At 34.9% G+C, this 23165-nt stretch overlaps 49 non-coding genes across 49 annotated transcripts; all 49 read left to right on the top strand.

The window, feature by feature from the left end:
* Positions 1-47: 47 nt before the first annotated feature.
* On the top strand, positions 48-158 carry trnal-caa (transfer RNA leucine (anticodon CAA)). The gene is made up of 2 exons: positions 48-85; positions 113-158. It is a non-coding gene; the product is annotated as a tRNA-Leu (tRNA).
* A 337-nt stretch (positions 159-495) lies between these two features.
* trnal-caa (transfer RNA leucine (anticodon CAA)) lies at positions 496-607 on the top strand. Its single transcript has 2 exons — positions 496-533; positions 562-607. It is a non-coding gene; the product is annotated as a tRNA-Leu (tRNA).
* Positions 608-956: 349 nt separating this feature from the next.
* Positions 957-1067, top strand: trnal-caa (transfer RNA leucine (anticodon CAA)). Its single transcript has 2 exons — positions 957-994; positions 1022-1067. It is a non-coding gene; the product is annotated as a tRNA-Leu (tRNA).
* Positions 1068-1415: 348 nt separating this feature from the next.
* trnal-caa (transfer RNA leucine (anticodon CAA)) lies at positions 1416-1526 on the top strand. Its single transcript has 2 exons — positions 1416-1453; positions 1481-1526. It is a non-coding gene; the product is annotated as a tRNA-Leu (tRNA).
* Positions 1527-1875: 349 nt separating this feature from the next.
* Positions 1876-1986, top strand: trnal-caa (transfer RNA leucine (anticodon CAA)). Its single transcript has 2 exons — positions 1876-1913; positions 1941-1986. It is a non-coding gene; the product is annotated as a tRNA-Leu (tRNA).
* Positions 1987-2333: 347 nt separating this feature from the next.
* trnal-caa (transfer RNA leucine (anticodon CAA)) lies at positions 2334-2444 on the top strand. Its single transcript has 2 exons — positions 2334-2371; positions 2399-2444. It is a non-coding gene; the product is annotated as a tRNA-Leu (tRNA).
* A 337-nt stretch (positions 2445-2781) lies between these two features.
* trnal-caa (transfer RNA leucine (anticodon CAA)) lies at positions 2782-2892 on the top strand. The gene is made up of 2 exons: positions 2782-2819; positions 2847-2892. It is a non-coding gene; the product is annotated as a tRNA-Leu (tRNA).
* Positions 2893-3241: 349 nt separating this feature from the next.
* Positions 3242-3352, top strand: trnal-caa (transfer RNA leucine (anticodon CAA)). Its single transcript has 2 exons — positions 3242-3279; positions 3307-3352. It is a non-coding gene; the product is annotated as a tRNA-Leu (tRNA).
* Positions 3353-3701: 349 nt separating this feature from the next.
* trnal-caa (transfer RNA leucine (anticodon CAA)) lies at positions 3702-3813 on the top strand. Its single transcript has 2 exons — positions 3702-3739; positions 3768-3813. It is a non-coding gene; the product is annotated as a tRNA-Leu (tRNA).
* Positions 3814-4159: 346 nt separating this feature from the next.
* On the top strand, positions 4160-4271 carry trnal-caa (transfer RNA leucine (anticodon CAA)). The gene is made up of 2 exons: positions 4160-4197; positions 4226-4271. It is a non-coding gene; the product is annotated as a tRNA-Leu (tRNA).
* A 349-nt stretch (positions 4272-4620) lies between these two features.
* trnal-caa (transfer RNA leucine (anticodon CAA)) lies at positions 4621-4731 on the top strand. The gene is made up of 2 exons: positions 4621-4658; positions 4686-4731. It is a non-coding gene; the product is annotated as a tRNA-Leu (tRNA).
* Positions 4732-5528: 797 nt separating this feature from the next.
* On the top strand, positions 5529-5639 carry trnal-caa (transfer RNA leucine (anticodon CAA)). Its single transcript has 2 exons — positions 5529-5566; positions 5594-5639. It is a non-coding gene; the product is annotated as a tRNA-Leu (tRNA).
* Positions 5640-5989: 350 nt separating this feature from the next.
* trnal-caa (transfer RNA leucine (anticodon CAA)) lies at positions 5990-6101 on the top strand. The gene is made up of 2 exons: positions 5990-6027; positions 6056-6101. It is a non-coding gene; the product is annotated as a tRNA-Leu (tRNA).
* Positions 6102-6447: 346 nt separating this feature from the next.
* Positions 6448-6558, top strand: trnal-caa (transfer RNA leucine (anticodon CAA)). Its single transcript has 2 exons — positions 6448-6485; positions 6513-6558. It is a non-coding gene; the product is annotated as a tRNA-Leu (tRNA).
* Positions 6559-6897: 339 nt separating this feature from the next.
* trnal-caa (transfer RNA leucine (anticodon CAA)) lies at positions 6898-7008 on the top strand. The gene is made up of 2 exons: positions 6898-6935; positions 6963-7008. It is a non-coding gene; the product is annotated as a tRNA-Leu (tRNA).
* A 337-nt stretch (positions 7009-7345) lies between these two features.
* Positions 7346-7457, top strand: trnal-caa (transfer RNA leucine (anticodon CAA)). The gene is made up of 2 exons: positions 7346-7383; positions 7412-7457. It is a non-coding gene; the product is annotated as a tRNA-Leu (tRNA).
* A 346-nt stretch (positions 7458-7803) lies between these two features.
* trnal-caa (transfer RNA leucine (anticodon CAA)) lies at positions 7804-7914 on the top strand. The gene is made up of 2 exons: positions 7804-7841; positions 7869-7914. It is a non-coding gene; the product is annotated as a tRNA-Leu (tRNA).
* A 338-nt stretch (positions 7915-8252) lies between these two features.
* trnal-caa (transfer RNA leucine (anticodon CAA)) lies at positions 8253-8364 on the top strand. Its single transcript has 2 exons — positions 8253-8290; positions 8319-8364. It is a non-coding gene; the product is annotated as a tRNA-Leu (tRNA).
* Positions 8365-8710: 346 nt separating this feature from the next.
* On the top strand, positions 8711-8821 carry trnal-caa (transfer RNA leucine (anticodon CAA)). The gene is made up of 2 exons: positions 8711-8748; positions 8776-8821. It is a non-coding gene; the product is annotated as a tRNA-Leu (tRNA).
* Positions 8822-9158: 337 nt separating this feature from the next.
* trnal-caa (transfer RNA leucine (anticodon CAA)) lies at positions 9159-9269 on the top strand. The gene is made up of 2 exons: positions 9159-9196; positions 9224-9269. It is a non-coding gene; the product is annotated as a tRNA-Leu (tRNA).
* A 343-nt stretch (positions 9270-9612) lies between these two features.
* On the top strand, positions 9613-9724 carry trnal-caa (transfer RNA leucine (anticodon CAA)). Its single transcript has 2 exons — positions 9613-9650; positions 9679-9724. It is a non-coding gene; the product is annotated as a tRNA-Leu (tRNA).
* Positions 9725-10070: 346 nt separating this feature from the next.
* trnal-caa (transfer RNA leucine (anticodon CAA)) lies at positions 10071-10181 on the top strand. The gene is made up of 2 exons: positions 10071-10108; positions 10136-10181. It is a non-coding gene; the product is annotated as a tRNA-Leu (tRNA).
* A 337-nt stretch (positions 10182-10518) lies between these two features.
* On the top strand, positions 10519-10629 carry trnal-caa (transfer RNA leucine (anticodon CAA)). The gene is made up of 2 exons: positions 10519-10556; positions 10584-10629. It is a non-coding gene; the product is annotated as a tRNA-Leu (tRNA).
* Positions 10630-10974: 345 nt separating this feature from the next.
* Positions 10975-11086, top strand: trnal-caa (transfer RNA leucine (anticodon CAA)). Its single transcript has 2 exons — positions 10975-11012; positions 11041-11086. It is a non-coding gene; the product is annotated as a tRNA-Leu (tRNA).
* A 346-nt stretch (positions 11087-11432) lies between these two features.
* trnal-uaa (transfer RNA leucine (anticodon UAA)) lies at positions 11433-11543 on the top strand. Its single transcript has 2 exons — positions 11433-11470; positions 11498-11543. It is a non-coding gene; the product is annotated as a tRNA-Leu (tRNA).
* Positions 11544-11888: 345 nt separating this feature from the next.
* trnal-caa (transfer RNA leucine (anticodon CAA)) lies at positions 11889-11999 on the top strand. The gene is made up of 2 exons: positions 11889-11926; positions 11954-11999. It is a non-coding gene; the product is annotated as a tRNA-Leu (tRNA).
* Positions 12000-12345: 346 nt separating this feature from the next.
* On the top strand, positions 12346-12456 carry trnal-caa (transfer RNA leucine (anticodon CAA)). The gene is made up of 2 exons: positions 12346-12383; positions 12411-12456. It is a non-coding gene; the product is annotated as a tRNA-Leu (tRNA).
* A 340-nt stretch (positions 12457-12796) lies between these two features.
* Positions 12797-12908, top strand: trnal-caa (transfer RNA leucine (anticodon CAA)). The gene is made up of 2 exons: positions 12797-12834; positions 12863-12908. It is a non-coding gene; the product is annotated as a tRNA-Leu (tRNA).
* A 346-nt stretch (positions 12909-13254) lies between these two features.
* trnal-uaa (transfer RNA leucine (anticodon UAA)) lies at positions 13255-13365 on the top strand. Its single transcript has 2 exons — positions 13255-13292; positions 13320-13365. It is a non-coding gene; the product is annotated as a tRNA-Leu (tRNA).
* A 345-nt stretch (positions 13366-13710) lies between these two features.
* On the top strand, positions 13711-13821 carry trnal-caa (transfer RNA leucine (anticodon CAA)). Its single transcript has 2 exons — positions 13711-13748; positions 13776-13821. It is a non-coding gene; the product is annotated as a tRNA-Leu (tRNA).
* A 349-nt stretch (positions 13822-14170) lies between these two features.
* Positions 14171-14282, top strand: trnal-caa (transfer RNA leucine (anticodon CAA)). Its single transcript has 2 exons — positions 14171-14208; positions 14237-14282. It is a non-coding gene; the product is annotated as a tRNA-Leu (tRNA).
* A 344-nt stretch (positions 14283-14626) lies between these two features.
* On the top strand, positions 14627-14737 carry trnal-caa (transfer RNA leucine (anticodon CAA)). Its single transcript has 2 exons — positions 14627-14664; positions 14692-14737. It is a non-coding gene; the product is annotated as a tRNA-Leu (tRNA).
* Positions 14738-15083: 346 nt separating this feature from the next.
* Positions 15084-15194, top strand: trnal-caa (transfer RNA leucine (anticodon CAA)). The gene is made up of 2 exons: positions 15084-15121; positions 15149-15194. It is a non-coding gene; the product is annotated as a tRNA-Leu (tRNA).
* Positions 15195-15542: 348 nt separating this feature from the next.
* trnal-caa (transfer RNA leucine (anticodon CAA)) lies at positions 15543-15654 on the top strand. Its single transcript has 2 exons — positions 15543-15580; positions 15609-15654. It is a non-coding gene; the product is annotated as a tRNA-Leu (tRNA).
* A 346-nt stretch (positions 15655-16000) lies between these two features.
* On the top strand, positions 16001-16111 carry trnal-uaa (transfer RNA leucine (anticodon UAA)). Its single transcript has 2 exons — positions 16001-16038; positions 16066-16111. It is a non-coding gene; the product is annotated as a tRNA-Leu (tRNA).
* Positions 16112-16457: 346 nt separating this feature from the next.
* Positions 16458-16568, top strand: trnal-caa (transfer RNA leucine (anticodon CAA)). The gene is made up of 2 exons: positions 16458-16495; positions 16523-16568. It is a non-coding gene; the product is annotated as a tRNA-Leu (tRNA).
* A 350-nt stretch (positions 16569-16918) lies between these two features.
* Positions 16919-17030, top strand: trnal-caa (transfer RNA leucine (anticodon CAA)). The gene is made up of 2 exons: positions 16919-16956; positions 16985-17030. It is a non-coding gene; the product is annotated as a tRNA-Leu (tRNA).
* A 346-nt stretch (positions 17031-17376) lies between these two features.
* trnal-caa (transfer RNA leucine (anticodon CAA)) lies at positions 17377-17487 on the top strand. Its single transcript has 2 exons — positions 17377-17414; positions 17442-17487. It is a non-coding gene; the product is annotated as a tRNA-Leu (tRNA).
* A 336-nt stretch (positions 17488-17823) lies between these two features.
* trnal-caa (transfer RNA leucine (anticodon CAA)) lies at positions 17824-17934 on the top strand. Its single transcript has 2 exons — positions 17824-17861; positions 17889-17934. It is a non-coding gene; the product is annotated as a tRNA-Leu (tRNA).
* A 339-nt stretch (positions 17935-18273) lies between these two features.
* Positions 18274-18385, top strand: trnal-caa (transfer RNA leucine (anticodon CAA)). Its single transcript has 2 exons — positions 18274-18311; positions 18340-18385. It is a non-coding gene; the product is annotated as a tRNA-Leu (tRNA).
* Positions 18386-19192: 807 nt separating this feature from the next.
* On the top strand, positions 19193-19304 carry trnal-caa (transfer RNA leucine (anticodon CAA)). The gene is made up of 2 exons: positions 19193-19230; positions 19259-19304. It is a non-coding gene; the product is annotated as a tRNA-Leu (tRNA).
* A 345-nt stretch (positions 19305-19649) lies between these two features.
* Positions 19650-19760, top strand: trnal-caa (transfer RNA leucine (anticodon CAA)). Its single transcript has 2 exons — positions 19650-19687; positions 19715-19760. It is a non-coding gene; the product is annotated as a tRNA-Leu (tRNA).
* Positions 19761-20108: 348 nt separating this feature from the next.
* trnal-caa (transfer RNA leucine (anticodon CAA)) lies at positions 20109-20219 on the top strand. The gene is made up of 2 exons: positions 20109-20146; positions 20174-20219. It is a non-coding gene; the product is annotated as a tRNA-Leu (tRNA).
* A 337-nt stretch (positions 20220-20556) lies between these two features.
* trnal-caa (transfer RNA leucine (anticodon CAA)) lies at positions 20557-20668 on the top strand. Its single transcript has 2 exons — positions 20557-20594; positions 20623-20668. It is a non-coding gene; the product is annotated as a tRNA-Leu (tRNA).
* A 349-nt stretch (positions 20669-21017) lies between these two features.
* On the top strand, positions 21018-21128 carry trnal-caa (transfer RNA leucine (anticodon CAA)). Its single transcript has 2 exons — positions 21018-21055; positions 21083-21128. It is a non-coding gene; the product is annotated as a tRNA-Leu (tRNA).
* Positions 21129-21478: 350 nt separating this feature from the next.
* trnal-caa (transfer RNA leucine (anticodon CAA)) lies at positions 21479-21590 on the top strand. Its single transcript has 2 exons — positions 21479-21516; positions 21545-21590. It is a non-coding gene; the product is annotated as a tRNA-Leu (tRNA).
* A 346-nt stretch (positions 21591-21936) lies between these two features.
* trnal-caa (transfer RNA leucine (anticodon CAA)) lies at positions 21937-22047 on the top strand. The gene is made up of 2 exons: positions 21937-21974; positions 22002-22047. It is a non-coding gene; the product is annotated as a tRNA-Leu (tRNA).
* Positions 22048-22395: 348 nt separating this feature from the next.
* Positions 22396-22507, top strand: trnal-caa (transfer RNA leucine (anticodon CAA)). The gene is made up of 2 exons: positions 22396-22433; positions 22462-22507. It is a non-coding gene; the product is annotated as a tRNA-Leu (tRNA).
* A 346-nt stretch (positions 22508-22853) lies between these two features.
* Positions 22854-22964, top strand: trnal-caa (transfer RNA leucine (anticodon CAA)). Its single transcript has 2 exons — positions 22854-22891; positions 22919-22964. It is a non-coding gene; the product is annotated as a tRNA-Leu (tRNA).
* The last annotated feature ends 201 nt before the right edge of the window (positions 22965-23165 follow it).

The following is a 23165-nucleotide window of genomic DNA, read 5'->3' as shown; positions in this document are numbered from 1 at the left end:
ATGTTACAGAATCGTGAAAAACAAATGAATTTTAAGCTTTCATAGTTGTCAGGATGGCCGAGTGGTCTAAGGTGCCAGACTCAAAGTGAGAAGACTTCCTGGTTGTCGGCTGTTCTGGTCTCCAATTGGAGGTGAGGGTTCAAATCCCTCTTCTGACAAAGATTTTGCATACAAATGTAGCTTTTCATCTACTCCAAATGGAGAAAGTAAAACACATTAACAGTGATGAAAAGTTTGATATATGTCATAATTTGAGAACAGAAAACAAATGAAACGTTAATAATCATTCTTTACAGGTCATCATAAGCCTAGCTTACAATTCACTCACTTATGTAAACTCATTTAAAAAAAATGTTTTTACAATATCTTTCTTTAGATTTTAGCATTTTTTGTTTTCTGTTCTTTGTATCTTAAGTTCTGCATGTTTCCATCGGACCTATTTAACCTTATGTTACAGAATTGTGAAAAACATCTGAATTTTAAGGTTTCATAGTTGTCAGGATGGCCGAGTGGTCTAAGGCGCCAGACTCAATGTGAGAAGCCTTCCTGGTTGTGCGGGAGTTCTGGTCTCCGATTGGAGGCGAGGGTTCAAATCCCTCTTCTGACAGAGATTTTGCCTAAAAATGTAGCTTTTCATTTACACCGAGAATTTCTCCATATGGAGAAAGTAAAACACATGAACACTGATGAAAAGTTTGATATATGTCATAATTTGAGAACAGAAAACAAATGAAACGTTAATAATCATTCTTTACAGGTCATCATAAGCCTAGCTTACAATTCACTCACTTATGTAAACTCATTTAAAAAAAATGTTTTTACAATGTCTTTCTTTAGATTTTAGCATTTTTTTGTTTTCTGTTCTTTGTATCTTAAGTTCTGCATGTTTCATCGGACATAGCAAACCATATGTTACAGAATCGTGAAAAACATCTGAATTTTAAGCTTTCATAGTTGTCAGGATGGCCGAGTGGTCTAAGGCGCCAGACTCAAGGTGAGAAGCCTTCCTGGTTGTCGGCTGTTCTGGTCTCCGATTGGAGGCGAGCGTTCAAATCCCTCTTCTGACAAAGATTTTGCCTACAAATGTAGCTTTTCATCTACACCAAGAATTTCTCCATATGGAGAAAGTAAAACACATTAACACTGATGAAAAGTTTGATATATGTCATAATTTGAGAACAGAAAACAAATGAAACGTTAATAATCGTTCTTTACAGGTCATCATAAGCCTAGCTTACAATTCACTCACTTACGTAAACTCCTTTAAAAAAAAGTTTTTACAATATCTTTCTTTAGATTTTAGCATTTTTTTGTTTTCTGTTCTTTGTATCTTAAGTTCTGCATGTTTCATCGGACATAGCAAACCATATGTTACAGAATCGTGAAAAACATATGAATTTTAAGCTTTCATAGTTGTCAGGATGGCCGAGTGGTCTAAGGTGCCAGACTCAAAGTGAGAAGACTTCCTGGTTGTCGGCTGTTCTGGTCTCCAATTGGAGGCGAGGGTTCAAATCCCTCTTCTGACAAAGATTTTGCCTACAAATGTAGCTTTTCATCTACACCAAGAATTTCTCCAAATGGAGAAAGTAAAACACATTAACAGTGATGAAAAGTTTGATATATGTCATAATTTGAGAACAGAAAACAAATGAAACGTTAATAATCATTCTTTACAGGTCATCATAAGCCTAGCTTACAATTCACTCACTTACGCAAACTCCTTTAAAAAAATGTTTTTACAATATCTTTCTTTAGATTTTAGCATTTTTTTGTTTTCTGTTCTTTGTATCTTAAGTTCTGCATGTTTCCATCGGACATAGCAAACCTTATGTTACAGAATCGTGAAAAACATATGAATTTTAAGCTTTCATAGTTGTCAGGATGGCCGAGTGGTCTAAGGCGCCAGACTCAATGTGAGAAGACTTCCTGGTTGTCGGCTGTTCTGGTCTCCGATTGGAGGCGAGGGTTCAAATCCCTCTTCTGACAGAGATTTTGCCTACAAATGTAGCTTTTCATCTACACCAAGAATTTCTCCAAATGGAGAAAGTAAAACACATTAACAGTGATGAAAAGTTTGATATATGTCATAATTTGAGAACAGAAAACAAATGAAACGTTAATAATCATTCTTTACAGGTCATCATAAGCCTAGCTTACAATTCACTCACTTACGTAAACTCATTTTAAAAAATGTTTTTACAATATCTTTCTTTAGATTTTAGCATTTTTTGTTTTCTGTTCTTTGTATCTTAAGTTCTGCATGTTTCATCGGACATAGCAAACCATATGTTACAGAATCGTGAAAAACATATGAATTTTAAGCTTTCATAGTTGTCAGGATGGCCGAGTGGTCTAAGGTGCCAGACTCAAAGTGAGAAGACTTCCTGGTTGTCGGCTGTTCTGGTCTCCAATTGGAGGCGAGGGTTCAAATCCCTCTTCTGACAAAGATTTTGCCTACAAATGTAGCTTTTCATCTACTCCAAATGGAGAAAGTAAAACACATTAACAGTGATGAAAAGTTTGATATATGTCATAATTTGAGAACAGAAAACAAATGAAACGTTAATAATCATTCTTTACAGGTCATCATAAGCCTAGCTTACAATTCACTCACTTATGTAAACTCATTTAAAAAAAAAGTTTTTACAATATCTTTCTTTACATTTTAGCATTTTTTGTTTTCTGTTCTTTGTATCTTAAGTTCTGCATGTTTCCATCGGACATAGCAAACCATATGTTACAGAATCGTGAAAAACATATGAATTTTAAGCTTTCATAGTTGTCAGGATGGCCGAGTGGTCTAAGGTGCCAGACTCAAAGTGAGAAGACTTCCTGGTTGTCGGCTGTTCTGGTCTCCAATTGGAGGCGAGCGTTCAAATCCCTCTTCTGACAAAGATTTTGCCTACAAATGTAGCTTTTCATCTACACCAAGAATTTCTCCATATGGAGAAAGTAAAACACATTAACACTGATGAAAGTTTGATATATGTCATAATTTGAGAACAGAAAACAAATGAAACGTTAATAATCATTCTTGTACAGGTCATCATAAGCCTAGCTTACAATTCACTCACTTACGCAAACTCATTTAAAAAAAAAGTTTTTACAATATCTTTCTTTAGATTTTAGCATTTTTTTGTTTTCTGTTCTTTGTATCTTAAGTTCTGCATGTTTCATCGGACATAGCAAACCATATGTTACAGAATCGTGAAAAACATATGAATTTTAAGCTTTCATAGTTGTCAGGATGGCCGAGTGGTCTAAGGTGCCAGACTCAAAGTGAGAAGACTTCCTGGTTGTCGGCTGTTCTGGTCTCCAATTGGAGGCGAGGGTTCAAATCCCTCTTCTGACAAAGATTTTGCCTACAAATGTAGCTTTTCATCTACACCAAGAATTTCTCCAAATGGAGAAAGTAAAACACATTAACAGTGATGAAAAGTTTGATATATGTCATAATTTGAGAACAGAAAACAAATGAAACGTTAATAATCATTCTTTACAGGTCATCATAAGCCTAGCTTACAATTCACTCACTTATGTAAACTCATTTAAAAAAAATGTTTTTACAATATCTTTCTTTAGATTTTAGCATTTTTTTGTTTTCTGTTCTTTGTATCTTAAGTTCTGCATGTTTCATCGGACATAGCAAACCTTATGTTACAGAATTGTGAAAAACATCTGAATTTTAAGGTTTCATAGTTGTCAGGATGGCCGAGTGGTCTAAGGCGCCAGACTCAAGGTGAGAATCCTTCCTGGTTGTGCGGGAGTTCTGGTCTCCGATTGGAGGCGAGGGTTCAAATCCCTCTTCTGACAGAGAATTTGCCTAAAAAAGTAGCTTTTCATTTACATCGAGAATTTCTCCATATGGAGAAAGTAAAACACATGAACACTGATGAATTTGTATAGATGTCATAATTTGAGAACAGAAAACAAATGAAAAGATAATAATCGTTTGATACAGGTCATCATAAGCCTAGCTTATAATTCACTCACTTACGCAAACTCCTTTAAAAAAATGTTTTTACAATATCTTTCTTTAGATTTTAGCATTTTTTTGTTTTCTGTTCTTTGTATCTTAAGTTCTGCATGTTTCATCGGACATAGCAAACCATATGTTACAGAATCGTGAAAAACAAATGAATTTTAAGCTTTCATAGTTGTCAGGATGGCCGAGTGGTCTAAGGCGCCAGACTCAAGGTGAGAAGCCTTCCTGGTTGTGTGGGAGTTCTGGTCTCCGATTGGAGGCGAGGGTTCAAATCCCTCTTCTGACAGAGATTTTGCCTAAAAAAGTAGCTTTTCATTTACATCGAGAATTTCTCCATATGGAGAAAGTAAAACACATGAACACTGATGAAAAGTTTGATATATGTCATAATTTGAGAACAGAAAACAAATGAAACGTTAATAATCATTCTTTACAGGTCATCATAAGCCTAGCTTACAATTCACTCACTTATGTAAACTCATTTAAAAAAAATGTTTTTACAATATCTTTCTTTAGATTTTAGCATTTTTTTGTTTTCTGTTCTTTGTATCTTAAGTTCTGCATGTTTCATCGGACATAGCAAACCATATGTTACAGAATCGTGAAAAACAAATGAATTTTAAGCTTTCATAGTTGTCAGGATGGCCGAGTGGTCTAAGGTGCCAGACTCAAAGTGAGAAGACTTCCTGGTTGTCGGCTGTTCTGGTCTCCAATTGGAGGCGAGGGTTCAAATCCCTCTTCTGACAAAGATTTTGCCTACAAATGTAGCTTTTCATCTACTCCAAATGGAGAAAGTAAAACACATTAACAGTGATGAAAAGTTTGATATATGTCATAATTTGAGAACAGAAAACAAATGAAACGTTAATAATCATTCTTTACAGGTCATCATAAGCCTAGCTTACAATTCACTCACTTATGTAAACTCATTTAAAAAAAATGTTTTTACAATATCTTTCTTTAGATTTTAGCATTTTTTGTTTTCTGTTCTTTGTATCTTAAGTTCTGCATGTTTCCATCGGACATATTAAACCATATGTTACAGAATCGTGAAAAACATATGAATTTTAAGGTTTCATAGTTGTCAGGATGGCCGAGTGGTCTAAGGTGCCAGACTCAAAGGGAGAAGACTTCCTGGTTGTCGGCTGTTCTGGTCTCCAATTGGAGGCGAGCGTTCAAATTTCTCTTCTGACAAAGATTTTGCCTACAAATGTAGCTTTTCATCTACACCAAGAATTTCTCCAAATGGAGAAAGTAAAACACATTAACAGTGATGAAAAGTTTGATATATGTCATAATTTGAGAACAGAAAACAAATGAAACGTTAATAATCATTCTTTACAGGTCATCATAAGCCTAGCTTACAATTCACTCACTTATGTAAACTCATTTAAAAAAAAAGTTTTTACAATATCTTTCTTTAGATTTTAGCATTTTTTTGTTTTCTGTTCTTTGTATCTTAAGTTCTGCATGTTTCATCGGACATAGCAAACCATATGTTACAGAATCGTGAAAAACATATGAATTTTAAGCTTTCATAGTTGTCAGGATGGCCGAGTGGTCTAAGGTGCCAGACTCAAAGTGAGAAGACTTCCTGGTTGTCGGCTGTTCTGGTCTCCAATTGGAGGCGAGGGTTCAAATCCCTCTTCTGACAAAGATTTTGCCTACAAATGTAGCTTTTCATCTACACCAAGAATTTCTCCAAATGGAGAAAGTAAAACACATTAACAGTGATGAAAAGTTTGATATATGTCATAATTTGAGAACAGAAAACAAATGAAACGTTAATAATCATTCTTTACAGGTCATCATAATCCTAGCTTACAATTCACTCACTTATGTAAACTCATTTAAAAAAAATGTTTTTACAATATCTTTCTTTAGATTTTAGCATTTTTTTGTTTTCTGTTCTTTGTATCTTAAGTTCTGCATGTTTCCATCGGACATATTAAACCTTATGTTACAGAATTGTGAAAAACATCTGGATTTTAAGGTTTCATAGTTGTCAGGATGGCCGAGTGGTCTAAGGCGCCAGACTCAAGGTGAGAAGCCTTCCTGGTTGTGCGGGAGTTCTGGTCTCCGATTGGAGGCGAGGGTTCAAATCCCTCTTCTGACAGAGATTTTGCCTAAAAAAGTAGCTTTTCATTTACATCGAGAATTTCTCCATATGGAGAAAGTAAAACACATGAACACTGATGAATTTGTATAGATGTCATAATTTGAGAACAGAAAACAAATGAAACGATAATAATCGTTTGATACAGGTCATCATAAGCCTAGCTTATAATTCACTCACTTACGCAAACTCCTTTAAAAAAATGTTTTTACAATATCTTTCTTTAGATTTTAGCATTTTTTTGTTTTCTGTTCTTTGTATCTTAAGTTCTGCATGTTTCATCGGACATAGCAAACCATATGTTACAGAATCGTGAAAAACATATGAATTTTAAGCTTTCATAGTTGTCAGGATGGCCGAGTGGTCTAAGGTGCCAGACTCAAAGTGAGAAGACTTCCTGGTTGTCGGCTGTTCTGGTCTCCAATTGGAGGCGAGGGTTCAAATCCCTCTTCTGACAGAGATTTTGCCTAAAAATGTAGCTTTTCATCTAGAACTCCAAATGGAGAAAGTAAAACACATTAACACTGATGAAAAGTTTGATATATGTCATAATTTGAGAACAGAAAACAAATGAAACGTTAATAATCATTCTTTACAGGTCATCATAAGCCTAGCTTACAATTCACTCACTTACGTAAACTCCTTTTAAAAAAATGTTTTTACAATATCTTTCTTTAGATTTTAGCATTTTTTGTTTTCTGTTCTTTGTATCTTAAGTTCTGCATGTTTCATCGGACATAGCAAACCATATGTTACAGAATCGTGAAAAACATATGAATTTTAAGCTTTCATAGTTGTCAGGATGGCCGAGTGGTCTAAGGTGCCAGACTCAAAGTGAGAAGACTTCCTGGTTGTCGGCTGTTCTGGTCTCCAATTGGAGGCGAGGGTTCAAATCCCTCTTCTGACAAAGATTTTGCCTACAAATGTAGCTTTTCATCTACTCCAAATGGAGAAAGTAAAACACATTAACAGTGATGAAAAGTTTGATATATGTCATAATTTGAGAACAGAAAACAAATGAAACGTTAATAATCATTCTTTACAGGTCATCATAAGCCTAGCTTACAATTCACTCACTTATGTAAACTCATTTAAAAAAATGTTTTTACAATATCTTTCTTTAGATTTTAGCATTTTTTTGTTTTCTGTTCTTTGTATCTTAAGTTCTGCATGTTTCCATCGGACATATTAAACCTTATGTTACAGAATTGTGAAAAACATCTGAATTTTAAGGTTTCATAGTTGTCAGGATGGCCGAGTGGTCTAAGGCGCCAGACTCAAGGTCAGAATCCTTCCTGGTTGTGCGGGAGTTCTGGTCTCCGATTGGAGGCGAGGGTTCAAATCCCTCTTCTGACAGAGATTTTGCCTAAAAAAGTAGCTTTTCATTTACATCGAGAATTTCTCCATATGGAGAAAGTAAAACACATGAACACTGATGAATTTGTATAGATGTCATAATTTGAGAACAGAAAACAAATGAAACGATAATAATCGTTTGATACAGGTCATCATAAGCCTAGCTTATAATTCACTCACTTACGCAAACTCCTTTAAAAAAATGTTTTTACAATATCTTTCTTTAGATTTTAGCATTTTTTTGTTTTCTGTTCTTTGTATCTTAAGTTCTGCATGTTTCATCGGACATAGCAAACCATATGTTACAGAATCGTGAAAAACATATGAATTTTAAGCTTTCATAGTTGTCAGGATGGCCGAGTGGTCTAAGGTGCCAGACTCAAAGTGAGAAGACTTCCTGGTTGTCGGCTGTTCTGGTCTCCAATTGGAGGCGAGGGTTCAAATCCCTCTTCTGACAAAGATTTTGCCTACAAATGTAGCTTTTCATCTACTCCAAATGGAGAAAGTAAAACACATTAACAGTGATGAAAAGTTTGATATATGTCATAATTTGAGAACAGAAAACAAATGAAACGTTAATAATCATTCTTTACAGGTCATCATAAGCCTAGCTTACAATTCACTCACTTATGTAAACTCATTTAAAAAAAATGTTTTTACAATATCTTTCTTTAGATTTTAGCATTTTTTTGTTTTCTGTTCTTTGTATCTTAAGTTCTGCATGTTTCCATCGGACATATTAAACCTTATGTTACAGAATCGTGAAAAACATTTGAATTTTAAGGTTTCATAGTTGTCAGGATGGCCGAGTGGTCTAAGGCGCCAGACTCAAGGTGAGAAGCCTTCCTGGTTGTGCGGGAGTTCTGGTCTCCGATTGGAGGCGAGGGTTCAAATCCCTCTTCTGACAGAGATTTTGCCTAAAAAAGTAGCTTTTCATTTACATCGAGAATTTCTCCATATGGAGAAAGTAAAACACATGAACACTGATGAATTTGTATAGATGTCATAATTTGAGAACAGAAAACAAATGAAACGATAATAATCGTTTGATACAGGTCATCATAAGCCTAGCTTATAATTCACTCACTTACGCAAACTCCTTTAAAAAAATGTTTTTACAATATCTTTCTTTAGATTTTAGCATTTTTTTGTTTTCTGTTCTTTGTATCTTAAGTTCTGCATGTTTCATCGGACATAGCAAACCATATGTTACAGAATCGTGAAAAACATATGAATTTTAAGCTTTCATAGTTGTCAGGATGGCCGAGTGGTCTAAGGTGCCAGACTCAAAGTGAGAAGACTTCCTGGTTGTCGGCTGTTCTGGTCTCCAATTGGAGGCGAGGGTTCAAATCCCTCTTCTGACAAAGATTTTGCCTACAAATGTAGCTTTTCATCTACTCCAAATGGAGAAAGTAAAACACATTAACAGTGATGAAAAGTTTGATATATGTCATAATTTGAGAACAGAAAACAAATGAAACGTTAATAATCATTCTTTACAGGTCATCATAAGCCTAGCTTACAATTCACTCACTTATGTAAACTCATTTTAAAAAAATGTTTTTACAATATCTTTCTTTAGATTTTAGCATTTTTTTGTTTTCTGTTCTTTGTATCTTAAGTTCTGCATGTTTCATCGGACATAGCAAACCATATGTTACAGAATCGTGAAAAACAAATGAATTTTAAGCTTTCATAGTTGTCAGGATGGCCGAGTGGTCTAAGGTGCCAGACTCAAAGTGAGAAGACTTCCTGGTTGTCGGCTGTTCTGGTCTCCAATTGGAGGCGAGGGTTCAAATCCCTCTTCTGACAAAGATTTTGCCTACAAATGTAGCTTTTCATCTACACAAGCTCCAAATGGAGAAAGTAAAACACATTAACAGTGATGAAAAGTTTGATATATGTCATAATTTGAGAACAGAAAACAAATGAAACGTTAATAATCATTCTTTACAGGTCATCATAAGCCTAGCTTACAATTCACTCACTTATGTAAACTCATTTAAAAAAATGTTTTTACAATATCTTTCTTTAGATTTTAGCATTTTTTTGTTTTCTGTTCTTTGTATCTTAAGTTCTGCATGTTTCCATCGGACATATTAAACCTTATGTTACAGAATTGTGAAAAACATCTGAATTTTAAGGTTTCATAGTTGTCAGGATGGCCGAGTGGTCTAAGGCGCCAGACTCAAGGTGAGAATCCTTCCTGGTTGTGCGGGAGTTCTGGTCTCCGATTGGAGGCGAGGGTTCAAATCCCTCTTCTGACAGAGATTTTGCCTAAAAAAGTAGCTTTTCATTTACATCGAGAATTTCTCCATATGGAGAAAGTAAAACACATGAACACTGATGAATTTGTATAGATGTCATAATTTGAGAACAGAAAACAAATGAAACGATAATAATCGTTTGATACAGGTCATCATAAGCCTAGCTTATAATTCACTCACTTACGCAAACTCCTTTAAAAAAATGTTTTTACAATATCTTTCTTTAGATTTTAGCATTTTTTTGTTTTCTGTTCTTTGTATCTTAAGTTCTGCATGTTTCATCGGACATAGCAAACCATATGTTACAGAATCGTGAAAAACATATGAATTTTAAGCTTTCATAGTTGTCAGGATGGCCGAGTGGTCTAAGGTGCCAGACTCAAAGTGAGAAGACTTCCTGGTTGTCGGCTGTTCTGGTCTCCAATTGGAGGCGAGGGTTCAAATCCCTCTTCTGACAAAGATTTTGCCTACAAATGTAGCTTTTCATCTACTCCAAATGGAGAAAGTAAAACACATTAACAGTGATGAAAAGTTTGATATATGTCATAATTTGAGAACAGAAAACAAATGAAACGTTAATAATCATTCTTTACAGGTCATCATAAGCCTAGCTTACAATTCACTCACTTATGTAAACTCATTTAAAAAAAATGTTTTTACAATATCTTTCTTTAGATTTTAGCATTTTTTTGTTTTCTGTTCTTTGTATCTTAAGATCTGCATGTTTCATCGGACATAGCAAACCATATGTTACAGAATCGTGAAAAACAAATGAATTTTAAGCTTTCATAGTTGTCAGGATGGCCGAGTGGTCTAAGGTGCCAGACTCAAAGTGAGAAGTCTTCCTGGTTGTCGGCTGTTCTGGTCTCCAATTGGAGGCGAGGGTTCAAATCCCTCTTCTGACAAAGATTTTGCCTACAAATGTAGCTTTTCATCTACACCTTTCTCCAAATGGAGAAAGTAAAACACATTAACAGTGATGAAAAGTTTGATATATGTCATAATTTGAGAACAGAAAACAAATGAAACGTTAATAATCATTCTTTACAGGTCATCATAAGCCTAGCTTACAATTCACTCACTTATGTAAACTCATTTAAAAAAATTGTTTTTACAATATCTTTCTTTAGATTTTAGCATTTTTTTGTTTTCTGTTCTTTGTATCTTAAGTTCTGCATGTTTCCATCGGACATATTAAACCTTATGTTACAGAATTGTGAAAAACATCTGAATTTTAAGGTTTCATAGCTGTCAGGATGGCCGAGTGGTCTAAGGCGCCAGACTCAAGGTGAGAAGCCTTCCTGGTTGTGCAGGAGTTCTGGTCTCCGATTGGAGGCGAGGGTTCAAATCCCTCTTCTGACAGAGATTTTGCCTAAAAAAGTAGCTTTTCATTTACATCGAGAATTTCTCCATATGGAGAAAGTAAAACACATGAACACTGATGAATTTGTATAGATGTCATAATTTGAGAACAGAAAACAAATGAAACGTTAATAAACGTTTGATACAGGTCATCATAAGCCTAGCTTATAATTCACTCACTTACGCAAACTCCTTTAAAAAAATGTTTTTACAATATCTTTCTTTAGATTTTAGCATTTTTTTGTTTTCTGTTCTTTGTATCTTAAGTTCTGCATGTTTCATCGGACATAGCAAACCATATGTTACAGAATTGTGAAAAACATATGAATTTTAAGGTTTCGTAGTTGTCAGGATGGCCGAGTGGTCTAAGGTGCCAGACTTAAAGTGAGAAGACTTCCTGGTTGTCGGCTGTTCTGGTCTCCGATTGGAGGCGAGGGTTCAAATCCCTCTTCTGACAGAGATTTTGCCTAAAAAGTAGCTTTTCATTTACACCGAGAATTTCTCCATATGGAGAAAGTAAAACACATGAACAGTAATGAATTTGTATAGATGTCATAATTTGAGAACAGAAAACAAATGAAACGTTAATAATCGTTTGATACAGGTCATCATAAGCCTAGCTTACAATTCACTCACTTACGCAAACTCCTTTAAAAAAATGTTTTTACAATATCTTTCTTTAGATTTTAGCATTTTTTTGTTTTCTGTTCTTTGTATCTTAAGTTCTGCATGTTTCATCGGACATAGCAAACCATATGTTACAGAATCGTGAAAAACATATGAATTTTAAGGTTTCATAGTTGTCAGGATGGCCGAGTGGTCTAAGGTGGCAGACTCAAAGTGAGAAGACTTCCTGGTTGTTGGCTGTTCTGGTCTCCAATTGGAGGCGAGGGATCAAATCCCTCTTCTGACAGAGATTTTGCCTAAAAAAGTAGCTTTTCATTTACATCGAGAATTTCTCCATATGGAGAAAGTAAAACACATGAACACTGATGAATTTGTATAGATGTCATAATTTGAGAACAGAAAACAAATGAAACGTTAATAATCGTTTGATACAGGTCATCATAAGCCTAGCTTATAATTCACTCACTTACGCAAACTCCTTTAAAAAAATGTTTTTACAATATCTTTCTTTAGATTTTAGCATTTTTTTGTTTTCTGTTCTTTGTATCTTAAGTTCTGCATGTTTCATCGGACATAGCAAACCATATGTTACAGAATCGTGAAAAACATATGAATTTTAAGCTTTCATAGTTGTCAGGATGGCCGAGTGGTCTAAGGTGCCAGACTCAAAGTGAGAAGACTTCCTGGTTGTCGGCTGTTCTGGTCTCCAATTGGAGGCGAGGGTTCAAATCCCTCTTCTGACAAAGATTTTGCCTACAAATGTAGCTTTTCATCTACAATTCCAAATGGAGAAAGTAAAACACATTAACAGTGATGAAAAGTTTGATATATGTCATAATTTGAGAACAGAAAACAAATGAAACGTTAATAATCATTCTTTACAGGTCATCATAAGCCTAGCTTACAATTCACTCACTTATGTAAACTCATTTAAAAAAATGTTTTTACAATATCTTTCTTTAGATTTTAGCATTTTTTTGTTTTCTGTTCTTTGTATCTTAAGTTCTGCATGTTTCCATCGGACATATTAAACCTTATGTTACAGAATTGTGAAAAACATCTGAATTTTAAGGTTTCATAGTTGTCAGGATGGCCGAGTGGTCTAAGGCGCCAGACTCAAGGTGAGAAGCCTTCCTGGTTGTGCGGGAGTTCTGGTCTCCGATTGGAGGCGAGGGTTCAAATCCCTCTTCTGACAGAGATTTTGCCTAAAAAAGTAGCTTTTCATTTACATCGAGAATTTCTCCATATGGAGAAAGTAAAACACATGAACACTGATGAATTTGTATAGATGTCATAATTTGAGAACAGAAAACAAATGAAAGGTTAATAATCGTTTGATACAGGTCATCATAAGCCTAGCTTATAATTCACTCACTTACGCAAACTCCTTTAAAAAAATGTTTTTACAATATCTTTCTTTAGATTTTAGCATTTTTTTGTTTTCTGTTCTTTGTATCTTAAGTTCTGCATGTTTCATCGGACATAGCAAACCATATGTTACAGAATTGTGAAAAACATATGAATTTTAAGGTTTCGTAGTTGTCAGGATGGCCGAGTGGTCTAAGGTGCCAGACTTAAAGTGAGAAGACTTCCTGGTTGTCGGCTGTTCTGGTCTCCGATTGGAGGCGAGGGTTCAAATCCCTCTTCTGACAGAGATTTTGCCTAAAAAAGTAGCTTTTCATTTACATCGAGAATTTCTCCATATGGAGAAAGTAAAACACATGAACACTGATGAATTTGTATAGATGTCATAATTTGAGAACAGAAAACAAATGAAACGTTAATAATCGTTTGATACAGGTCATCATAAGCCTAGCTTATAATTCACTCACTTACGCAAACTCCTTTAAAAAAATGTTTTTACAATATCTTTCTTTAGATTTTAGCATTTTTTTGTTTTCTGTTCTTTGTATCTTAAGTTCTGCATGTTTCATCGGACATAGCAAACCATATGTTACAGAATTGTGAAAACATATGAATTTTAAGGTTTCATAGTTGTCAGGATGGCCGAGTGGTCTAAGGTGCCAGACTCAAAGTGAGAAGACTTCCTGGTTGTCGGCTGTTCTGGTCTCCAATTGGAGGCGAGGGTTCAAATCCCTCTTCTGACAAAGATTTTGCCTACAAATGTAGCTTTTCATCTACACCAAGAATTTCTCCAAATGGAGAAAGTAAAACACATTAACAGTGATGAAAAGTTTGATATATGTCATAATTTGAGAACAGAAAACAAATGAAACGTTAATAATCATTCTTTACAGGTCATCATAAGCCTAGCTTACAATTCACTCACTTATGTAAACTCATTTAAAAAAATGTTTTTACAATATCTTTCTTTAGATTTTAGCATTTTTTTGTTTTCTGTTCTTTGTATCTTAAGTTCTGCATGTTTCCATCGGACATATTAAACCTTATGTTACAGAATCGTGAAAAACATCTGAATTTTAAGGTTTCATAGTTGTCAGGATGGCCGAGTGGTCTAAGGCGCCAGACTCAAGGTGAGAAGCCTTCCTGGTTGTGCGGGAGTTCTGGTCTCCGATTGGAGGCGAGGGTTCAAATCCCTCTTCTGACAGAGATTTTGCCTAAAAAGTAGCTTTTCATTTACATCGAGAATTTCTCCATATGGAGAAAGTAAAACACATGAACACTGATGAATTTGTATAGATGTCATAATTTGAGAACAGAAAACAAATGAAAGTTAATAATCGTTTGATACAGGTCATCATAAGCCTAGCTTATAATTCACTCACTTACGCAAACTCCTTTAAAAAAATGTTTTTACAATATCTTTCTTTAGATTTTAGCATTTTTTTGTTTTCTGTTCTTTGTATCTTAAGTTCTGCATGTTTCATCGGACATAGCAAACCATATGTTACAGAATTGTGAAAAACATATGAATTTTAAGGTTTCATAGTTGTCAGGATGGCCGAGTGGTCTAAGGTGCCAGACTCAAAGTGAGAAGACTTCCTGGTTGTCGGCTGTTCTGGTCTCCAATTGGAGGTGAGGGTTCAAATCCCTCTTCTGACAAAGATTTTGCCTAAAAAAGTAGCTTTTCATTTACATCGAGAATTTCTCCATATGGAGAAAGTAAAACACATGAACACTGATGAATTTGTATAGATGTCATAATTTGAGAACAGAAAACAAATGAAACGTTAATAATCGTTTGATACAGGTCATCATAAGCCTAGCTTATAATTCACTCACTTACGCAAACTCCTTTAAAAAAATGTTTTTACAATATCTTTCTTTAGATTTTAGCATTTTTTTGTTTTCTGTTCTTTGTATCTTAAGTTCTGCATGTTTCATCGGACATAGCAAACCATATGTTACAGAATCGTGAAAAACATATGAATTTTAAGGTTTCATAGTTGTCAGGATGGCCGAGTGGTCTAAGGTGCCAGACTCAAAGTGAGAAGACTTCCTGGTTGTCGGCTGTTCTGGTCTCCAATTGGAGGCGAGGGTTCAAATCCCTCTTCTGACAAAGATTTTGCCTACAAATGTAGCTTTTCATCTACACCAAGAATTTCTCCAAATGGAGAAAGTAAAACACATTAACAGTGATGAAAAGTTTGATATATGTCATAATTTGAGAACAGAAAACAAATGAAACGTTAATAATCATTCTTTACAGGTCATCATAAGCCTAGCTTACAATTCACTCACTTATGTAAACTCATTTAAAAAAATGTTTTTACAATATCTTTCTTTAGATTTTAGCATTTTTTGTTTTCTGTTCTTTGTATCTTAAGTTCTGCATGTTTCCATCGGACATATTAAACCTTATGTTACAGAATCGTGAAAAACATCTGAATTTTAAGGTTTCATAGTTGTCAGGATGGCCGAGTGGTCTAAGGCGCCAGACTCAAGGTGAGAAGCCTTCCTGGTTGTGCGGGAGTTCTGGTCTCCGATTGGAGGCGAGGGTTCAAATCCCTCTTCTGACAGAGATTTTGCCTAAAAAAGTAGCTTTTCATTTACATCGAGAATTTCTCCATATGGAGAAAGTAAAACACATGAACACTGATGAATTTGTATAGATGTCATAATTTGAGAACAGAAAACAAATGAAATGTTAATAATCGTTTGATACAGGTCATCATAAGCCTAGCTTATAATTCACTCACTTACGCAAACTCCTTTAAAAAAATGTTTTTACAATATCTTTCTTTAGATTTTAGCATTTTTTTGTTTTCTGTTCTTTGTATCTTAAGTTCTGCATGTTTCATCGGACATAGCAAACCATATGTTACAGAATTGTGAAAAACATATGAATTTTAAGGTTTCGTAGTTGTCAGGATGGCCGAGTGGTCTAAGGTGCCAGACTTAAAGTGAGAAGACTTCCTGGTTGTCGGCTGTTCTGGTCTCCGATTGGAGGCGAGGGTTCAAATCCCTCTTCTGACAAAGATTTTGCCTACAAATGTAGCTTTTCATTTACATCGAGAATTTCTCCATATGGAGAAAGTAAAACACATGAACACTGATGAATTTGTATAGATGTCATAATTTGAGAACAGAAAACAAATGAAATGTTAATAATCGTTTGATACAGGTCATCATAAGCCTAGCTTATAATTCACTCACTTACGCAAACTCCTTTAAAAAAATGTTTTTACAATATCTTTCTTTAGATTTTAGCATTTTTTTGTTTTCTGTTCTTTGTATCTTAAGTTCTGCATGTTTCATCGGACATAGCAAACCATATGTTACAGAATCGTGAGAAACATATGAATTTTAAGGTTTCATAGTTGTCAGGATGGCCGAGTGGTCTAAGGTGCCAGACTCAAAGTGAGAAGACTTCCTGGTTGTCGGCTGTTCTGGTCTCCAATTGGAGGCGAGGGTTCAAATCCCTCTTCTGACAAAGATTTTGCCTACAAATGTAGCTTTTCATCTACACCAAGAATTTCTCCAAATGGAGAAAGTAAAACACATTAACAGTGATGAAAAGTTTGATATATGTCATAATTTGAGAACAGAAAACAAATGAAACGTTAATAATCATTCTTTACAGGTCATCATAAGCCTAGCTTACAATTCACTCACTTATGTAAACTCATTTAAAAAAAATGTTTTTACAATATCTTTCTTTAGATTTTAGCATTTTTTTGTTTTCTGTTCTTTGTATCTTAAGTTCTGCATGTTTCCATCGGACATATTAAACCTTATGTTACAGAATCGTGAAAAACATCTGAATTTTAAGGTTTCATAGTTGTCAGGATGGCCGAGTGGTCTAAGGCGCCAGACTCAAGGTGAGAAGCCTTCCTGGTTGTGCGGGAGTTCTGGTCTCCGATTGGAGGCGAGGGTTCAAATCCCTCTTCTGACAGAGATTTTGCCTAAAAAAGTAGCTTTTCATTTACATCGAGAATTTCTCCATATGGAGAAAGTAAAACACATGAACACTGATGAATTTGTATAGATGTCATAATTTGAGAACAGAAAACAAATGAAACGATAATAATCGTTTGATACAGGTCATCATAAGCCTAGCTTATAATTCACTCACTTACGCAAACTCCTTTAAAAAAATGTTTTTACAATATCTTTCTTTAGATTTTAGCATTTTTTTGTTTTCTGTTCTTTGTATCTTAAGTTCTGCATGTTTCATCGGACATAGCAAACCATATGTTACAGAATCGTGAAAAACATATGAATTTTAAGCTTTCATAGTTGTCAGGATGGCCGAGTGGTCTAAGGTGCCAGACTCAAAGTGAGAAGACTTCCTGGTTGTCGGCTGTTCTGGTCTCCAATTGGAGGCGAGGGTTCAAATCCCTCTTCTGACAAAGATTTTGCCTACAAATGTAGCTTTTCATCTACTCCAAATGGAGAAAGTAAAACACATTAACAGTGATGAAAAGTTTGATATATGTCATAATTTGAGAACAGAAAACAAATGAAACGTTAATAATCATTCTTTACAGGTCATCATAAGCCTAGCTTACAATTCACTCACTTATGTAAACTCATTTAAAAAAATGTTTTTACAATATCTTTCTTTAGATTTTAGCATTTTTTTGTTTTCTGTTCTTTGTATCTTAAGTTCTGCATGTTTCATCGGACATAGCAAACCATATGTTACAGAATTGTGAAAAACATATGAATTTTAAGGTTTCATAGTTGTCAGGATGGCCGAGTGGTCTAAGGTGCCAGACTCAAAGTGAGAAGACTTCCTGGTTGTCGGCTGTTCTGGTCTCCAATTGGAGGCGAGGGTTCAAATCCCTCTTCTGACAAAGATTTTGCCTACAAATGTAGCTTTTCATCTACGCTCCAAATGGAGAAAGTAAAACACATTAACAGTGATGAAAAGTTTGATATATGTCATAATTTGAGAACAGAAAACAAATGAAACGTTAATAATCATTCTTTACAGGTCATCATAAGCCTAGCTTACAATTCACTCACTTATGTAAACTCATTTAAAAAAAATGTTTTTACAATATCTTTCTTTAGATTTTAGCATTTTTTGTTTTCTGTTCTTTGTATCTTAAGTTCTGCATGTTTCCATCGGACATATTAAACCTTATGTTACAGAATTGTGAAAAACATCTGAATTTTAAGGTTTCATAGTTGTCAGGATGGCCGAGTGGTCTAAGGCGCCAGACTCAAGGTGAGAAGCCTTCCTGGTTGTGCGGGAGTTCTGGTCTCCGATTGGAGGCGAGGGTTCAAATCCCTCTTCTGACAGAGATTTTGCCTAAAAAAGTAGCTTTTCATTTACATCGAGAATTTCTCCATATGGAGAAAGTAAAACACATGAACACTGATGAATTTCTATAGATGTCATAATTTGAGAACAGAAAACAAATGAAACGTTAATAATCGTTTGATACAGGTCATCATAAGCCTAGCTTATAATTCACTCACTTACGCAAACTCCTTTAAAAAAATGTTTTTACAATATCTTTCTTTAGATTTTAGCATTTTTTTGTTTTCTGTTCTTTGTATCTTAAGTTCTGCATGTTTCATCGGACATAGCAAACCATATGTTACAGAATCGTGAAAAACATATGAATTTTAAGCTTTCATAGTTGTCAGGATGGCCGAGTGGTCTAAGGTGCCAGACTCAAAGTGAGAAGACTTCCTGGTTGTCGGCTGTTCTGTTCTCCAATTGGAGGCGAGGTTTCAAATCCCTCTTCTGACAAAGATTTTGCCTACAAATGTAGCTTTTCATCTACACCAAGAATTTCTCCAAATGGAGAAAGTAAAACACATTAACAGTGATGAAAAGTTTGATATATGTCATAATTTGGGAACAGAAAACAAATGAAACGTTAATAATCATTCTTTACAGGTCATCATAAGCCTAGCTTACAATTCACTCACTTATGTAAACTCATTTAAAAAAAATGTTTTTACAATATCTTTCTTTAGATTTTAGCATTTTTTTGTTTTCTGTTCTTTGTATCTTAAGTTCTGCATGTTTCCATCGGACATATTAAACCTTATGTTACAGAATCGTGAAAAACATCTGAATTTTAAGGTTTCATAGTTGTCAGGATGGCCGAGTGGTCTAAGGCGCCAGACTCAAGGTGAGAAGCCTTCCTGGTTGTGCGGGAGTTCTGGTCTCCGATTGGAGGCGAGGGTTCAAATCCCTCTTCTGACAGAGATTTTGCCTAAAAAGTAGCTTTTCATTTACATCGAGAATTTCTCCATATGGAGAAAGTAAAACACATGAACACTGATGAATTTGTATAGATGTCATAATTTGAGAACAGAAAACAAATGAAACGTTAATAATCGTTTGATACAGGTCATCATAAGCCTAGCTTACAATTCACTCACTTACGCAAACTCCTTTAAAAAAATGTTTTTACAATATCTTTCTTTAGATTTTAGCATTTTTTTGTTTTCTGTTCTTTGTATCTTAAGTTCTGCATGTTTCATCGGACATAGCAAACCATATGTTACAGAATCGTGAAAAACATATGAATTTTAAGCTTTCATAGTTGTCAGGATGGCCGAGTGGTCTAAGGTGCCAGACTCAAAGTGAGAAGACTTCCTGGTTGTCGGCTGTTCTGGTCTCCAATTGGAGGCGAGGGTTCAAATCCCTCTTCTGACAAAGATTTTGCCTACAAATGTAGCTTTTCATCTACACCAAGAATTTCTCCAAATGGAGAAAGTAAAACACATTAACAGTGATGAAAAGTTTGATATATGTCATAATTTGAGAACAGAAAACAAATGAAACGTTAATAATCATTCTTTACAGGTCATCATAAGCCTAGCTTACAATTCACTCACTTACGCAAACTCCTTTAAAAAAATGTTTTTACAATATCTTTCTTTAGATTTTAGCATTTTTTTGTTTTCTGTTCTTTGTATCTTAAGTTCTGCATGTTTCATCGGACATAGCAAACCATATGTTACAGAATCGTGAAAAACAAATGAATTTTAAGCTTTCATAGTTGTCAGGATGGCCGAGTGGTCTAAGGTGCCAGACTCAAAGTGAGAAGACTTCCTGGTTGTCGGCTGTTCTGGTCTCCAATTGGAGGCGAGGGTTCAAATCCCTCTTCTGACAAAGATTTTGCCTACAAATGTAGCTTTTCATCTACTCCAAATGGAGAAAGTAAAACACATTAACAGTGATGAAAAGTTTGATATATGTCATAATTTGAGAACAGAAAACAAATGAAACGTTAATAATCATTCTTTACAGGTCATCATAAGCCTAGCTTACAATTCACTCACTTATGTAAACTCATTTTAAAAAAATGTTTTTACAATATCTTTCTTTAGATTTTAGCATTTTTTGTTTTCTGTTCTTTGTATCTTAAGTTCTGCATGTTTCCATCGGACATATTAAACCTTATGTTACAGAATTGTGAAAAACATCTGAATTTTAAGGTTTCATAGTTGTCAGGATGGCCGAGTGGTCTAAGGCGCCAGACTCAATGTGAGAAGCCTTCCTGGTTGTGCGGGAGTTCTGGTCTCCGATTGGAGGCGAGGGTTCAAATCCCTCTTCTGACAGAGATTTTGCCTACAAATGTAGCTTTTCATCTACACCAAGAATTTCTCCAAATGGAGAAAGTAAAACACATTAACACTGATGAAAGTTTGATAGATGTCATAATTTGAGAACAGAAAACAAATGAAACGTTAATAATCATTCTTGATACAGGTCATCATAAGCCTAGCTTACAATTCACTCACTTACGCAAACTCCTTTAAAAAAAAGTTTTTACAATATCTTTCTTTAGATTTTAGCATTTTTTTGTTTTCTGTTCTTTGTATCTTAAGTTCTGCATGTTTCATCGGACATAGCAAACCATATGTTACAGAATCGTGAAAAACATATGAATTTTAAGCTTTCATAGTTGTCAGGATGGCCGAGTGGTCTAAGGTGCCAGACTCAAAGTGAGAAGACTTCCTGGTTGTCGGCTGTTCTGGTCTCCAATTGGAGGCGAGGGTTCAAATCCCTCTTCTGACAAAGATTTTGCCTACAAATGTAGCTTTTCATCTACACCAAGAATTTCTCCAAATGGAGAAAGTAAAACACATTAACAGTGATGAAAAGTTTGATATATGTCATAATTTGAGAACAGAAAACAAATGAAACGTTAATAATCATTCTTTACAGGTCATCATAAGCCTAGCTTACAATTCACTCACTTATGTAAACTCATTTAAAAAAAATGTTTTTACAATATCTTTCTTTAGATTTTAGCATTTTTTTGTTTTCTGTTCTTTGTATCTTAAGTTCTGCATGTTTCCATCGGACATATTAAACCTTATGTTACAGAATTGTGAAAAACATCTGAATTTTAAGGTTTCATAGTTGTCAGGATGGCCGAGTGGTCTAAGGCGCCAGACTCAAGGTGAGAAGCCTTCCTGGTTGTGCGGGAGTTCTGGTCTCCGATTGGAGGCGAGGGATCAAATCCCTCTTCTGACCGAGATTTTGCCTAAAAAAGTAGCTTTTCATTTACATCGAGAATTTCTCCATATGGAGAAAGTAAAACACATGAACACTGATGAATTTGTATAGATGTCATAATTTGAGAACAGAAAACAAATGAAACGTTAATAATCGTTTGATACAGGTCATCATAAGCCTAGCTTATAATTCACTCACTTACGCAAACTCCTTTAAAAAAATGTTTTTACAATATCTTTCTTTAGATTTTAGCATTTTTTTGTTTTCTGTTCTTTGTATCTTAAGTTCTGCATGTTTCATCGGACATAGCAAACCATATGTTACAGAATCGTGAAAAACATATGAATTTTAAGCTTTCATAGTTGTCAGGATGGCCGAGTGGTCTAAGGTGCCAGACTCAAAGTGAGAAGACTTCCTGGTTGTCGGCTGTTCTGGTCTCCAATTGGAGGCGAGGGTTCAAATCCCTCTTCTGACAAAGATTTTGCCTACAAATGTAGCTTTTCATCTACACCAAGAATTTCTCCAAATGGAGAAAGTAAAACACATTAACAGTGATGAAAAGTTTGATATATGTCATAATTTGGGAACAGAAAACAAATGAAACGTTAATAATCATTCTTTACAGGTCATCATAAGCCTAGCTTACAATTCACTCACTTATGTAAACTCATTTAAAAAAATGTTTTTACAATATCTTTCTTTAGATTTTAGCATTTTTTGTTTTCTGTTCTTTGTATCTTAAGTTCTGCATGTTTCCATCGGACATATTAAACCTTATGTTACAGAATCGTGAAAAACATCTGAATTTTAAGGTTTCATAGTTGTCAGGATGGCCGAGTGGTCTAAGGCGCCAGACTCAAGGTGAGAAGCCTTCCTGGTTGTGCGGGAGTTCTGGTCTCCGATTGGAGGCGAGGGATCAAATCCCTCTTCTGACAGAGATTTTGCCTAAAAAAGTAGCTTTTCATTTACATCGAGAATTTCTCCATATGGAGAAAGTAAAACACATGAACACTGATGAATTTGTATAGATGTCATAATTTGAGAACAGAAAACAAATGAAACCTTAATAATCGTTTGATACAGGTCATCATAAGCCTAGCTTATAATTCACTCACTTACGCAAACTCCTTTAAAAAAATGTTTTTACAATATCTTTCTTTAGATTTTAGCATTTTTTTGTTTTCTGTTCTTTGTATCTTAAGTTCTGCATGTTTCATCGGACATAGCAAACCATATGTTACAGAATCGTGAAAAACAAATGAATTTTAAGCTTTCATAGTTGTCAGGATGGCCGAGTGGTCTAAGGTGCCAGACTCAAAGTGAGAAGACTTCCTGGTTGTCGGCTGTTCTGGTCTCCAATTGGAGGCGAGGGTTCAAATCCCTCTTCTGACAAAGATTTGCCTACAAATGTAGCTTTTCATCTACACCAAGAATTTCTCCAAATGGAGAAAGTAAAACACATTAACAGTGATGAAAAGTTTGATATATGTCATAATTTGAGAACAGAAAACAAATGAAACGTTAATAATCATTCTTTACAGGTCATCATAAGCCTAGCTTACAATTCACTCACTTACGCAAACTCATTTAAAA

Source organism: Salmo salar, chromosome ssa20 (assembly GCF_905237065.1).
Source record: "Salmo salar chromosome ssa20, Ssal_v3.1, whole genome shotgun sequence".
Taxonomy (NCBI): domain Eukaryota; kingdom Metazoa; phylum Chordata; class Actinopteri; order Salmoniformes; family Salmonidae; genus Salmo; species Salmo salar.
Note: the sequence above shows the minus strand (reverse complement) of the source record. Positions and strands in the feature narration are given on the sequence as shown.